This window comes from Mus musculus, chromosome 10 (assembly GCF_000001635.26).
Source record: "Mus musculus strain C57BL/6J chromosome 10, GRCm38.p6 C57BL/6J".
Lineage (NCBI taxonomy): Eukaryota > Metazoa > Chordata > Mammalia > Rodentia > Muridae > Mus > Mus musculus.
In genome coordinates, this window is record NC_000076.6 from 22,044,371 (window position 1) to 22,058,941 (window position 14,571).

Genomic DNA, 14,571 nt, shown 5'->3' on the forward strand with positions numbered 1-14,571 from the left:
CCCCTTAGGCCACTGTAAATACGTGTGTATGGGTGTAACTCAGGTATAGTTCTTAGTATCTATTCTGGTTTCTCCTTTGGTCTGAAACTTCCTTCTTCCTTGGTGATGGTAAATTCCTGTGTAGGGGAGTGACTTAGCTTTTATTCAAAATGAAAGTGTAGTACCAGAGGCTATTCTGAATGTCACTGAATAGCAACATTCTTACTGAATTTCAAGCCCACGGTCTTGCTCAAGGACATTCTAGGACCGTTGGAACACTGGTGAACGCTTTAGCTATGTCAGAATTCAATCTTTAAAGGCACTTATTTTTTTTTAAGAACAAGCATTTTATTAGAAATATGTTCCATAAAGAGTACAAATTTAGTTATTACTATAAAATGCCACTTCATGGGATGTCAGCATTATCATGTTCTATTGCTGGTGTATGTCATGCTAAACATGAAGTATCTTTGTATTACACATGCAAAGAGTAAGGCAAGGGAGGTTAACCTGCTCTAGAACTCAATCAAATAGTGGCAGAACCATGACCCACAGTCTTGAGTTTCTGTGCATTCGCTCAGTACCAAAGTGACAACCTCAAAAACAAAAACCCCAATAAATGTCACTTTATCTTTCCTCTTAATAAAAAGCCAACTGTTCTACCAGCCACTTTCCAGTGGTATTTTGGTTTCTTTTAATATCAGGATCACAGTATATAGCAGGGGGAAATAATATATTCTTCATAATCAAAACACAAAGTCAGACTGGGAAGTGGGTATGTCCCTGAGAAATGTGTTTCATTTTGGAATTGATTCAACTGGCTTCAGGGAAAATCTAAAATCCATTAATAGAATTAGAAATGAAGAAGGAAAACAACAGGACTGGGGGTATGGCTCAATGCTAGAGCACTTGCCTAGTATATGCAAGGCCTTCGGTTCAATCCCCAACTCAGCAAAATATATATATATATAATAAAATTTTTTAAAAAAACAGACATTTAGATGGCTGATGCCCTGAATCTCTTTGAAAGCATCATTGGCAACATAACTACTTCATAATTCTTTCCATTTGATAGATAGGACAACCAAACAATTTCAAATACAAGCCCATTTAGGCAGTATACAGCAATGGAACTAGAAAAACATTTACTATCCAGTTACTGTTATGTTTGGGTTATGCTAAATGAGGCTGTAGACCCTGGCCAGCAGGGAGATTAGGCTGAAAACCCTAGGTTCCTTAGCAGTCATCTGTAGAGATTACCATGAAGGGAAAAGGTTTGTTCTTTTAACTATTTCCTCACTCAGTAAACTAGATGCCTATAGGGCCCAACTGCAGAAAAATCAAAGCACCAAAGCTGAAGGCAGTATGCCTCCTGTATAAATAGCAAGGTCTCCTTGTCAAACCATTCTATTTAGCACTACTTCAGTCTTCCTCCTCCATCCTGGACTCTTGATTCCCCCACATCCAACATTGCGATTGGTGTGCCCAGGTCATTACTGAGTTCAGATTTCTGGGTTCTTTAATTTGCTGTATAGGTATTCTACCCTAAGTGATTAAATGAAAAAAATAATTTTTTCAAGAAACCTTAACAAAATACCAGATTCCCTATTAACAAAAGAGGATGGAGATTAACAAGCCAAAATAGGAAAAATAGGAAAAAAGGTACCTGGGGCAGGACAACTCTGACCTCAGATGCCTGCCAGTGCTGCAGGAGTCACTGGCAACCCCCCTAAAGAGTGGGAAGCAGGACTGACGCTCTCCAACTTAGTCATCCTCCAAGCTCTCAGCAGACCTGGTGTCGGTAGCAACCTTCCAGTTCCCGCGCTTGCTTGCCCTCTCCTGTACCTCAAGGTCAGGCATGGGGACATGGACACTCTTCTCTTTCTTTTTCCATTTGGTTTTCTTAGTGTCTCTTTCCTCGATGTCCTCAGAACTGCTAGATGCAGAATCCACTGACTGAGAAGTACCACTTTCTCCCCCTAATGGGAAAGTGATTTTAGGAGACTTTTTCCTGGACTTTTTTCTTGCTCTTGTGTGGTTGCTTCCTTTTCCTAGTACTAGAAGCTCGAGTTTCCTCTGAGAACTCACTTGAGGAATCTGTTATGTCCGTAGCTTCCTTTTTGTTTTTCTTCTGTTTTGTGTGTGTGTGACCGTTTTTTCTGCTTCTTCTTATGGGATTTCTTTGATTTCTTATGTTTTCGCTATTCATGAGCAGATGATTTTACCTGGGGAGATTTTTTTTTTCCATTGGTCTTGCTGATCACTACTGTCTGTTTCAAACTCTTCAGGATACAACTCTTTATAACCACTGTGACCCCATCTGTCTGGTATATTGGATTCATAATCATATAACTTCTTGTTTCAGGACTTAGTGTTAAGAAAATCATCTTCCAAAGCCCCAGAAATTTCATTCTTTGACCTCCAGTAATCTCTCTTTCTTCATCAAAACCATCACTTCTCATCCGACTTGAGCTGCTGGGCACTGTGTTCCTTCTGGTCCCCTGGTAAGCATCCTCCATCTGCTTCTCTAGTTCTCTGATTTTCCACATGTCAGACTCCTCCTGAATCTTATTGTGAGCATCTGTGTTCCGGATGACATTCCTCAAGAGGACTTTCCCCAACGGAACCTGGGACATTCTTTAATCATGCGCCGCAGCCTCACATGGCGGGGTGGGAGAAAAGGTTAAAAGGTACTTATAATAGGATAATACTAAAAGAGAGCACGTGGATCCATACACTAGACTAACTCGGGAATGGAAAATTAATGTATGGGTTAGAGAGAACGCCAGACTCCAGGAGTGAGTTTCTGTGAAACTCTTTTGCCTCATGAGTAGCTTCCAAGCCTCAGCCTGTCAAGCTGACTCGACCGGAGAACGTGGTAACATAGATCAGGCTATCTCTCAGCTCATTTGTCTCCTGGGTAATGAGCTGGATCTCTTTGTCAGCTCCTCCTCTTCCTTCTCAAACTGCTTCTTGCTTGTGACAGGTACAGGGGACGTTGTCTGTCTGCGAGCCACTGTAGGTAGATGAATACAAGAATATTTGATGTGAGAATGCAAAGAGTATAGACTGACCACAGAGAAGGAAAACAAGCCTGTCACCTAATGACAGCACCAAGAGATTGGTCCCAGCATGAGATGTCTTCTCAGTGGATCTCAGGTCTACCATCACTCTAGAGAGATCAGGTGATGTAAGTAGCCAGATGTTTCCTCAGTCTCCCTAAAAATGCTTATGAGGACCAGAGAGATGTCTTCTCCAGGATGATTATCAATTGCACAGGGTACAACTTGGCTTCAGAGCCCTGAGCCCTGTGGTTTCACAAGGCAGATGATAAACTCACTATTCAAAAGTCTTTGAGTTTTGGAGATGATCAGATATCCTACCTGTTACTCTAAGTCAAGGAATTGGCTTAAAAAGTCATGCAGGGGAAGAACATGGTCAAAACAATGATCAATTTCCCCTCCTGAAACACCAAACACCCCAGAAGTAGCAATAGAATCCCCCTCTGTCTGGGTGTATCAACTGATTGTTCCTTGTTTACAGCATAGAAATGCCTGCCACCCACAACTGGTGATAAAGGTAAGGTAGGAACTGTCACAAACAGGAGGTCAGAGTGGTTCTGAGAACATGAGGTCATTGTCTGGAGCACCATTCTCTCCCTGGCACTAACGTCAGATAACTACAGGAGCTAAAAGAAGCCATGGACTGAAGTGCAGGATTTCCCTCCCCCAAACTGGCATTGCTTAGACCTGCTGTCACTCCTGATGGTCTCATTCTGTCCCCATGTAACACCCACAATACCCAGTGCAAGTAAGACTTGAAGTTCATAGCATAACAGCTTTGACCTTGCCAACGCCTGCCTTACCGGATGGAGAAAGTACTGTTGTGAAATCCATGATGTTCAAGAATTGTGATAACCATGGAAAGTTTTTTGCTACCAGAGTCTCCAGTCCCACATTACTAGAAAGGCCAGCTCAGGCCACCCCTACCAGGAAGCTCAACATCCACTTCCCAGGACTTATGTCACATTCGCCAAGTCCACCTCCTTCGTCCTTCATTACGCTCAGATGGAAGGCCAGCATCCTTCCTCCCCTCTCTGGTCTCTCTCCCATCCACATTGGCTCTCTGAAAAAGTCTGCTAAGTTGGGCAAGCATGGTCATCACTGAAATGCTCAGCAACCGAGTGGGAAATCTCAGTGAGCTTGTTGTCACTACAACACTGGTGACATCACAGAGGTTGCTAAGAACTCTCCAGGAGACAATAGAATGTCCAAGAAGGGACTGCTGATGTCATGGACTACATACAGCCTTTGGTTCCCTGCTGATGTTCTCCCTGTACTGACAGGAAGCTGAGCTGCCCTTTCCTGGGGCATATCCACTGAGCACATCCTCCTTCCAAAGCCAGGGTTTGCTCTAGGCTCGATTGGCAACACCTAAGTAATTCCTATGTATCTAACTCAGTGTTTCCTTTCCAAACCCTTCTCAGAAATATCTCATCCTACTTTAAATTTTCCTCAATCAGCAATAGGAGCCATTAAAACCTACTGAGAAATCATACCAGTTCGAATAAGCAGCCAAAATCTACTCCTGTCTCCTCATGTACAGGTGCATGAATTCTCATCCAGGCTGAGCCTGCAGGGCCAGTTGCAGGGTGTGTGTGTGTTAGGGGCCACATTCATGAAGCCTTGTGCTTAGCATTTGAAATTTGCCCCAAGATCCCTTAGGAGGGAGACATGCAGTCATCATGCTCCTGACAACAGTCTAGAGATCTTTTGGCAGAGGAAACTGAAATATTGGAGCCACCAATGAGTGGCCCTCAGATTGTGTGGGGGCTTTTCCCACTGCACCAAACTCACCAATCAGTATTGCTTACAGTCCTCTGTGTGCTAGACCATGAGATTCTGTATGAAATAAATAATATATTCAACAGTGGTGCAGATGTGCAGGCAGAAGGTATAGGGAAATACAATAGACATAGGTGAGTTGACAGAGCAAGGGCCTAGCATCTTGTATTTGGGTTCATGATTGGCCCCACAAGCTACCCAAAACCCAATCTCAGTCAAACATCAATGATTGCTTAAATGCACACCCTATTGTTGATTGATCAGAACTATAGCTAAGGTTTGGGGGGCTTAGCCATGGCCCCAAAAATCTATCTCTGTTAACTTATTAAGACAAAAACAAAAACAAAAACAAAAACAAATGACCAAAGCACATTTAGTTCATATGAAGTTAGGGAAGTGTCCGGTGCTTAGTTTTAATCTTGCTACTTTATATACAACAGTGCTTATTTACCCTTAATTTGAGGGGTCCCATGGAATGGTTTATGGACCATTGTAAGATTAACAAACCTCATACAGAACATAACAGGACGTGGAACACCATGACTTTGCTCTGAGTCAAGTTGTTTTTCTGTGTTGATGATTGGCTGTCATATGACAGCAACCATCTGAAATAGGGGGCAGACATAGAACACAATGGCTATTGCTATACTGGGCAGTAGATGCCTCAGCATTAGATTAACCATGTCTCTCATAATGACTAGTTCTGTCTTCACAGTTCTTGGAGACCCCGCTTGTAAGCCCAAATATTGGAAAGTGCAAGCAGAATTGTCTGAGCTCAAGGTTGACCTGGCCCACATGGGGTATTTGAGACTCTGTTTCAGAAAACAACACTGAAACACATCCAAGGCCTCACTTACCAATCCTTGTCTATTATAAAGTACTTACCATTCTCTCCCTTCCAGTCTTTCTTTCTGGGAAGATGGAGAAGTGAAAATGATTTCTCCATTCTAAGGACCATGTTCTCTTTTTTCCCTAAACCCACATTAAGAACAAATGAAAGTGAGTGTCATTATCTGAACAACTGAGTAATATCCACTGCTGCTAGCGTGATACTGTGCCTATGACAATCTTAGCTTCCTTTAGTGTTGCTGCCCCAGCAGAAAGTATCAAGTGCTGAGGCCAGAGCTCAGAGAAACTTTCAAGGGCTAGACAGATACCATCAGAGACACTCCACTTCCTTGTCCTGAGATGAAATCCAGCAACACAATGTGAACTTGGTGGCTAATTAACCATACATCATACTTCTAACTCCACCTTTCTGCATTCAGTACAGGAAAGTGTTCATGCACCTCCATGCCAGATTTATCTTGATATATGTCCCAGGGCACACACTTTTTGGAGAGTTGGGTGTAGTCAAGCAGTTGGTACCTTCAGTAAGATGTGAAGACTATCAATAACAAGTGACCACACTGTATTTGTTTAAACATTAGTTGAAAATTGATCATAACTGAGGAGTGGGATACCAGTACTGTGTCCTGGTCTTTTTGTGCCTGTACCTGGCTCAAAGGGAAGGTGGGAGGACAACTTGGATTCCTCTGCACGGATAGAGTGAGGTGAAATCGGTACTGAGCAGTCTGAGCAACAGTGCTGAGGCCCCTTATTTCAAGTAAAAAACACATTCTCTGTGCTCCTTCCAAAGAGCTCCTGTTGAGGCCATGGACCTTGTATAAACATGGTAACATCATGCAGACATCTTTCCCAATGAACAAAGTTCTCTATGGTAAGGCTTGCCCTCTTACCATATCTGTAGCAAGTTTGTCACAAGGCAGCAGTCTATTTCATGCTGTTGCTGTAATATGCTTCCCAGTTGTGATGGTTTGTATATCCTTGCACCAGGGAGTGGCACCATTTGGAGGTGTGGCCTTGTTGCAATAGGTGTGACCTGGTTGGAGTAGGTGTGTCACTGTGGGTGTGGGCTTAATACTCTCACCCTAGGTGCCTGGAATCAGTCTTCCACTAGCAGCTTTTGGATGAAGATATAGAACTCTCAGCTTTGCTTGTGCCATGCCTGTCTGGATGCTGCCATGCTTGATGATAATGGACAGAACCTGTAATCCAGCCCCAATGAAATGTTGTTTTTATAAGACTTGCCTTGGTCATGGTGTCTGTTCACAGCAGTAAAACCCTAAGACACCAGTCATGGATATGAAACAAAATCTTGACTCAGAGCAGGGTTATGCTGACCACATACCCTGTCATGTTCTGTATGTTATGAGGTTTGTTAATCTTATGAATTTCCACATCTATATGTTTCACATAAGACCTTTCAAATTCAAGGTCAATATGAACTATTATGTCTAAAACAGCTTGAGTCAGGGCAGCATTTCCAGCCCTTGTGCATGAGCTCTTTGTGGTTTTTTCCTGGAGCTTGCCCTAAGAAACATCTAGCATACAGTTTTCAGCTGTTGCCCTGTGTTCAGTCCCTGTTTAACTGAATTCAGTGTTTCTGTGGTTTGTTTGGTGACCCTTGGACAGCCATAAGACACTGAGCCAAGGTCAAGAATGGTAACATCTTGCCATAAATTATGTGCTGTTAAGGTCTGTTTCTTGGATGTAGCAGAAAGATAGATCCTAGTTCCTAATTTGATTGGTTAGTTTGCTCTTCTCTCCTGCTCTCTTTGTCTTTTCATCTCCTCTACCTGTCCTCTCCTCTCATCTCCTCTCACTCTCTCACTCTCTTTCACTCTAGCCTTTCTTCTCTTTTGCCTTCTCTCTTCCTCCCCTGTCTTTCTATAAGAAAGCTCTAAAACCATAGACAGTCACTGCTCATCAAGGCCCTCTGTACAGAATCCTGCCTTGTGAGAACCTATCTCCCTAAGCCCTCTCTCCCATAACCCCGGGGCACAGGGTGTCCCTCTGGGGCCCCTTGGTTTCATGGGCTGCCCCTTGTCCACGCTCCATTGAGTGGGGTCAGTGGCTAAGATGCCCACCCGGGGCCAAGTGGAAAGCATCTGGCAGCCCTCCTGCGTCCAACTGCCCAGAGCATAGAAGGAACTCTGGCAAGCCGTGGACTATCCTCCCTCTCCCTTCTTCCCCTACCCCCTTTCAGTTCCCACATTTATAGAAGAAATAACTTCATTTGTGGGAAAGGGTTCATATAAATGTGACCCTAGGAAAAATGCCTCACATATATCTTGCCTCCAAATGAATGATTCCTGTATGGTAGGTTGGAAAGTGAGGCAAACGCTGGTTTTGACCAGAGCAGTGGCTGGTAAAGAAACCTGGCCAGGGAGAAACATGGGCTCTGCCGTAACCCTCGTGGACTAACTACTATAATGCCAGTCAGCCTATCTGGAAGGCCTTTTAACCATGAGCAATACTGCCTCCAATTATCCTAAAGATGCAGACAATCAAATGAGACAGCCACCTGAGTCCAAGCCAGTGAATGTCTCTCTAACATTAAGAGAAGTGTCAAGGGAGGACCATCTCAGGGCCTCATATTCAGCTGCTGGTACCAAGCTAGAGCAGCAGCTCCAAGAAAGCTGCAGCATCATCAGTGCTGCTTGGAGCCCAGCATCAGCTGTACAGTAGACACAAAGCTTTCCTCCCTCTGGGCTTTTTACCACTAAGGGCTACAGAAGCATTACAGTGCCCTCCCAAAAACACGGAGATTATCAGCAGTAGAACCAGCACTTACACCAGCAAGAAAAATGTCACTACTGAAGCAGTAAGGACAAAGGTCTCTCTACAGGTAAAGGACATCAAATGACACCTTTCCGTATGTCCAAACCAGTGGTCATTTCAATGGTGATTTACCAGCCGTTTGTCCTCCCAGAATCATTCCATGCACCAAACATTTATGTAGCTACTCCTACAATGCAGAGAAAAGATGCCCTTTACAGTTGGCGCTGTTCGAATTCAGATGATCAGACCTGCACCCAAATGGTCCTATTTCAAGATTTGTTCAAAGAAACAACAAAATGTAGCTATCAATCTGCTATTTTGTTTCAGTTTTTTGTTTGGGTTTTTCTTTGTTTGTTTTTTCTTTTTCTTTGGTTTGGCTTTTGCAATAGTGCAAGATTATCTCAAACAAAGAAGAAAATGCAGTGCACAATCAATCACACAAATTGATGTGGGCAACAGCACTGCCCCATACCCTTACACTGGCAGGCTGCTACCTTCAGCACTGCCCCTTGGCCAGAGGACAAGCTTCTCTTTCCCACACACTGTCCGTCTGAGTTACCAGACAGCACCTATGAAAGCACTTTTTCTCAGATTTCTGATTGTTGGGCAACTGAAACTTTCTCTCCAATAGATTGCACTTCTCAGACTAAAAACAAAAGAGCATCCCATTGACTGCAACAGACCTAGTCTCCTTTCTGGACTACCTGGCTTCTCCACATAGGATTCTCACCAAAGCAAGCCAATGGTCAACTCTATTATATGGTTTTAAGAAAGGGAATTGCAGAGTGGCATTGACCAATGCATTCTGTGACTCTTCACACAAGCATGTAACTGGGCCAATTTGAAAAACTGGACCCTCATAAAGAAAGCAAAATGGAGGTTAGGATATAGCTCAGTTGGTAGAGTATTTGTTCAGCATGCACAAACCCCAAAACCAAGGCATGCCGGTGTACACATGTAATTTGGTCACACAGGAGGCAGTGGCCACAGGATGGTAAGTTCTATGACAACCTGGGCTAAAACATAAAAGAGAGGTGAGAGAGAGAACAAAAGTAGTCACACCAGAAAAAGAGAATTATGTGCTGTAAAAAGGACCTTCACCTTCCGGTGCTTCTGGGCTTCCGACTTGTGGCGGGAAAGAAGCAGACATATCTCTAAGGGCACACAAAGGACCTGAAGCTCTGTGGACCATGCAAGGATATAGTTCTCATCCTATCAGGACTCAGAGAAACCATCCTGCTCTTTATTCAGACAAACAGAAAGAAGAGCCAAGCTTTTCATGAAGTTCCACAAGGGAGGAGAAAGCAGAGGGCAGTATCCTTGTAACGTCCCTCCTTGAAGAAGAGCCTCACCCAGCTCTGACTATGGATGTCACGGCCAGCCCAGATGCAAGGCCTACAATGATGAGTGATCACGTGGACAGGCATTTACCCAAAGACATTTAAGCACAATATAAAGCTGTAGTGTGCTAGGAAACAGAACTAGGCTCCTAATAACACAAAGAAAATAATTACTATGATCCCTTTCATAAGATAGCTGGGATAGGCAATAGAAGGAGTATCACTGTTAATCCTTGGGACAATGATTCTCTTTATTGAGATTATTTGACAAGACACTCATGCTAAAACTCCGGGCCTCTAACATTTGGAAGGCTTTTCCTAAGAAAGCCTTGGCAACACTCAGGCTATGGAAAGGATCTTCTACAGATGAACTTTGCCTATGTCAACACTCTGTGGCATTGGTGTCTGGAGAAGACACCAACATCAAATGCGGAACTAGACTGAGTGAGAATAGACAGTACAGAGAAAGCATCTGTGTGCCATTGAACACTTCTAGTAAGTAGGCAAAGCCAAAGCATTAAGAAGGAAAGCATGTACAGTCATGAAAGAAATCATACGAATCCTCTACCGAGATACCACACAGTAGCCCATTTCTGAGGCATCTGCAAGTCACATTGCCACATGGTGGTTCTAAGGAATTAGTTTGTTGATATTGTCAAAATAGAGAAAACTAGAGAGATCCAAGAGCCACTGACACCAGGACATCATGTTATTCTTTTACTTTCTGTTTTGGTTTTGGTTTTCTGGGGGATGGGGGGGGGAGTAATTTGTTTGTTTTTTTGTTTTCTGAGACAGTCTCACTTGTAGCCCAAGCCTTTCCGCCTTCCTCCTGCTTCAGATTTCCAAGTGCAGGTATGAGACATTGTACCCAGCTTGATGTGCCAGCTTTTAAAACATTTCTTTCCTGGACTTGTTTTTCCATAGTGCTGAATTGGTTTGCAAATGCCTCAGGAAACAGAGCTGTAGGAGAAAGAAGGAAACGTCTTTTTAAAAAACTTTTAAAATTTGATGTGTCCAAGTGTTTCGCCGGCGTGTATCTGTGTGATTTCACAGGTGTGGTGGTGCACATGGAGGTCAGAAGAGGGATCAGGTCCCTGTCATCTGTAGTTATAAGAGGCTGTAAACTACCATGTCGGTGCTGGGGACCAAACCTAGGTCTTCTGCAAGATCAACAAGAGCTGCTAGTTGTTCCTGTTGTTGTTGTTGTTGTTTGGGGAGTGGTTAAGGGTTCCTCTATGTACTGGCCTTGAACTCACAGACATCAGCCTGACTCTGCATCCTGAGTATTGGGATTGAAGGTTGTGCTACAAGCCTGGCACAGCAAGAGCTCTTAACCAGGGGGCTGTTGTGGATGGCCCTGGGGTTGCTTGTATTTTGATGCTAATTTTGCTCTCCTGGGAGGGGCTGCAGACAAGGAGGGTCAAGTACTCAGGTGACTTCTTCTGAACCATCCCCTAATGAATAAAGGATCCAATCTCTGGGTGAGTAGGCAGGGCTTCTGGGTTAGAAGGAGGAAGAGAGGTTCCAGAGGATTCAAATTTAGTAAGGCTTACAAGATTAGGATTTTAGTTGTTGGTCCAGCAACTGAGTTACTGTCTTTTCTGAACTAAGATTGTGTTATGTTATCCTTCACACAGTGGCTTCTCTGGGTTCAAGAGAGAAAGGTATGGTGGCAAAATGTGGGCTTGCCTGAGGTGTACCACAAAGGTCATGGGGGTTTTCAAGCATGCTTCAAGCATGGGCCCGACTTGGTGAGGACCTGCCAGTAGAAACTTAGGGAGCTGGATGGAGAGATTTTGGAGCACTGAGTCAGAGTCTTAACGAGATAAAAACAGGCTGGCCATTACCCACCAGTGCATGGCCAGTTTTTTTCTTAAATTTCCTGCAACAAGGAGCTGACTCCCCAGTCTACTGTATTGAAATTCCATTTGCTTTTTCAGATAGTGTAATCCAGGCTGTTTCCCACCTGAGATCTTCTTGCCTCCAGCCCTGCCCTCCTGAATTCTGGGACTACAGGCATACACCCTGTACCTGGGCGATTTCACTTTCTTGACAATGGCTATATTAGTCTGTGAGAGCAACCATAGCAACTATATGACCTCATTGGGGAGTGTAAACATTTTTTTGCTTATTTACTAATTTAATTAATTTATTTAGAAGCAAAGCTTCATGTAGCCAAGCCTGGCCTCAAACTCACTGTGTGTGTGTGTGTGTGTATATATATACACACACAGTGACTTTGATATATATATATATCAAGCATGGTCTTGAATTTGTAATTTTCCTACCTCTATCTCCCAAGTGCTGACATTGCAGATATGTGCCACTATACCAGGCCGACATATAAGTTCTAAAGGAACGTAATTCAATCCATAACACTCTGCTCTCCAGAATTCTAATTTCTTGTGTGTGTGTGTGTGTGTGTGTGTGTGTTTTGACAGCCCTCAAATTCTTATCCCATCTCACTGTCAAACTGTAAATCCAAAGTCTTATCAAATATAGGTAGAAGATATGAAGTCACAATTCTGTAATTCCAGCATATGATGGGGCTGGAGAATTGCTTGTGCCTTGGAGTTAGTGACAGGTACAGGCAATATATTGCAACACCACTCATCCCCAGATGTGGAAGTATTAGAAAGTAATCCTACCAAAAATCTCCAAAGTAAGCAAAAAGTAGAAAACCAAAAGATTAAATGTCCCTAATCTTGAAAATCTGAAATTCTCCAGAACTTCCTTTTTTTTTTTTTAAAGATTTATTTATTCATTATATGTAAGTACACTGTAGCTGTCTTCAGAGACTCCAGAAGAGGGCATCAGATCTCATTACAGATGGTTGTGAGCCACCATGTGGTTGCTGGGATTTGAACTCAGGACCTTCAGAAGAACAGTCAGCACCCTTAACCACTGAGCCATCTCGCCAGCCCTCTCCAGAACTTCTTGAATACTATGATGCAGCAAATGAAAACTTTCATAAACATGAGCCTCTTTTGCATAAATTAATATTTTAATCACCTTTAGACTATTGATTTCCTTATTCGATAAGCATTTCTTCAAGGGAAAAAAAATGCCCTTTCAGTTACACTTATAAGTTACAGTTCTATTAGTCTTTAAGGCACAGATGAGAAATGTCTTGAAAAATATTCCAGGGGCTGGAAAGATGACTCAAGAGCACTGGCTGTTCCTCCAGAGGATCTGGGTTCAATTCCCAGCACCCACATGGCAGCTCATGTCTGTAACTCCTGTTTCAAGGGTTCCAAGGCTCCAAAGGTTTATGTAGACATATATAAGTCAAAACTCCAATATACATATAACTAAAATTCAAGAAGAAGAAGAAGAACAAAAGGAAGAATTAGTTTTCGTGGGTAAGTTACCTGGATGCGAAGAAATGAAATCTTTTAATAAGGTCTCCTGGCAGGCAGCTAGTCACCTTGTTTGGCTGTACATCGCCTAAGGAATAAGTAGTCCTGTTGTGGTACTGAAGAGAGTGGAGTCTACAGCAGAACCAAGTGCATGCTGGGAAGGAAGAGAGGAAAGAACTTGGCCAGGATGAAACGATATTGTTGAATGAAAGAAAAAATAGTACAGAGAGAATAGAATGTTAGTAGGATTATGAGGGAGCCTAAAATTATAACGGTAGGAGGCAAATCTAAGTAAAATGATGAGTCCTAACGTTTGTCATCTCAAAGGCATTTTAGGTTATCTTAATAAACCTTTGGATGCAGGGTCTAAATGTAACTCACACAACTCTTAGTTTTGGGGAGCAACTTTCATCTACACCCTTGAATAGCTGGTGTTCCACTCTTTGCATGGTCCTGACAAAAGAAAGTCTATTGAGGTCTAGCACAAAACTGAGTTGCCTGAAAGAAGTCATCTGCAGCCTTGTGGCTTTGCCTTGGTGCTTGGTGCATTTGGCATATTGCTGGCACTGCCTGTGGACATTAGCTCCAGCCCATGCCCCAGCCCCGGGCACAATCCCTACATAAAAGTGATGCTCCCTGTTCTCCATGGACAGCTCAATGGCCCAGAGTACTAAGTTCTGAGGCCCAGCCAGCGTGCCCTAGACAAATGGTACCTAAGGCTACTTTAGTGGACAATCCCTGTTCGATCCTTCAGGAGGTGACAGGTAAAGGTCCCCGGAGGGGGAGGGGAGACTCTACTGTCTGGGAAAGGGGTTCAGCTCCATGCAGCTCACAGTGCCTTCCTGAGCACGAAGGGGTCTCCGCCGCCGATCCGCCTGCACCTACAACCTCTCCAGGGCCGCCCTGGCCTTCTCTCTCCTGGACTATGGGCTCCATGTGCGAGAAGCCAGGTTACGGGTGGACGCTCCGAAATGCGACTCTGCTTCTGTGCCGGGTTATCACGGCTGCCCGGAGCCACCGGCTTCCCACCCCTACTCAGTAAAGTCCACTGCTGGTCGCGTGCAACCTGAGGACTGCTGGAAGGACTGGTGAGCTCTGGGAGAGGAGCACCCGCACGTGGGAGGCGGGGCCTCGGGGTGAAGTCAGAGGCTGAGGGCGGAGCTCAGGGGCCCAGAGGGCAGAGCCCGGATGTGGAGTCTGAGGGCGGGGCTTGGTGCGCGAGAGGCGGAGCCCAGATGGGAGCAACAGAGATGAGGGCGGAACTTAGAAACGATGAAGGCGGAGCCCGGGTCTGTAGTAACGGGCTGAGGGCGGGGCTTAGGAGCACAGAAAGCGGAGTCCAGGTACAGAGCAATTAGATTGAGGGCAAGGCTTGGAGCGTGAGAGGCAGAGTCCTAGTGTGGAGCAGCAGGACAGTCGGGCGGC

The 14,571-nt window shown here is 44.2% G+C and overlaps 1 long non-coding RNA gene and 2 pseudogenes across 1 annotated transcript; 1 reads left to right on the forward strand and 2 right to left on the reverse strand.

Moving 5' to 3' along the window:
- On the reverse strand, window positions 307-2,663 carry Gm7672 (predicted gene 7672; annotated as a pseudogene).
- On the forward strand, window positions 7,783-9,321 carry Gm18637 (predicted gene, 18637; annotated as a pseudogene).
- Window positions 10,018-14,284, reverse strand: Gm34267 (predicted gene, 34267). Its single transcript, NR_168592.1, has 3 exons — window positions 13,980-14,284; window positions 13,159-13,300; window positions 10,018-10,747 (listed from the first exon to the last, which is right to left on the reverse strand). It is a non-coding gene; the product is annotated as a predicted gene, 34267 (long non-coding RNA).
- Between the last annotated feature and the right edge of the window lie 287 nt (window positions 14,285-14,571).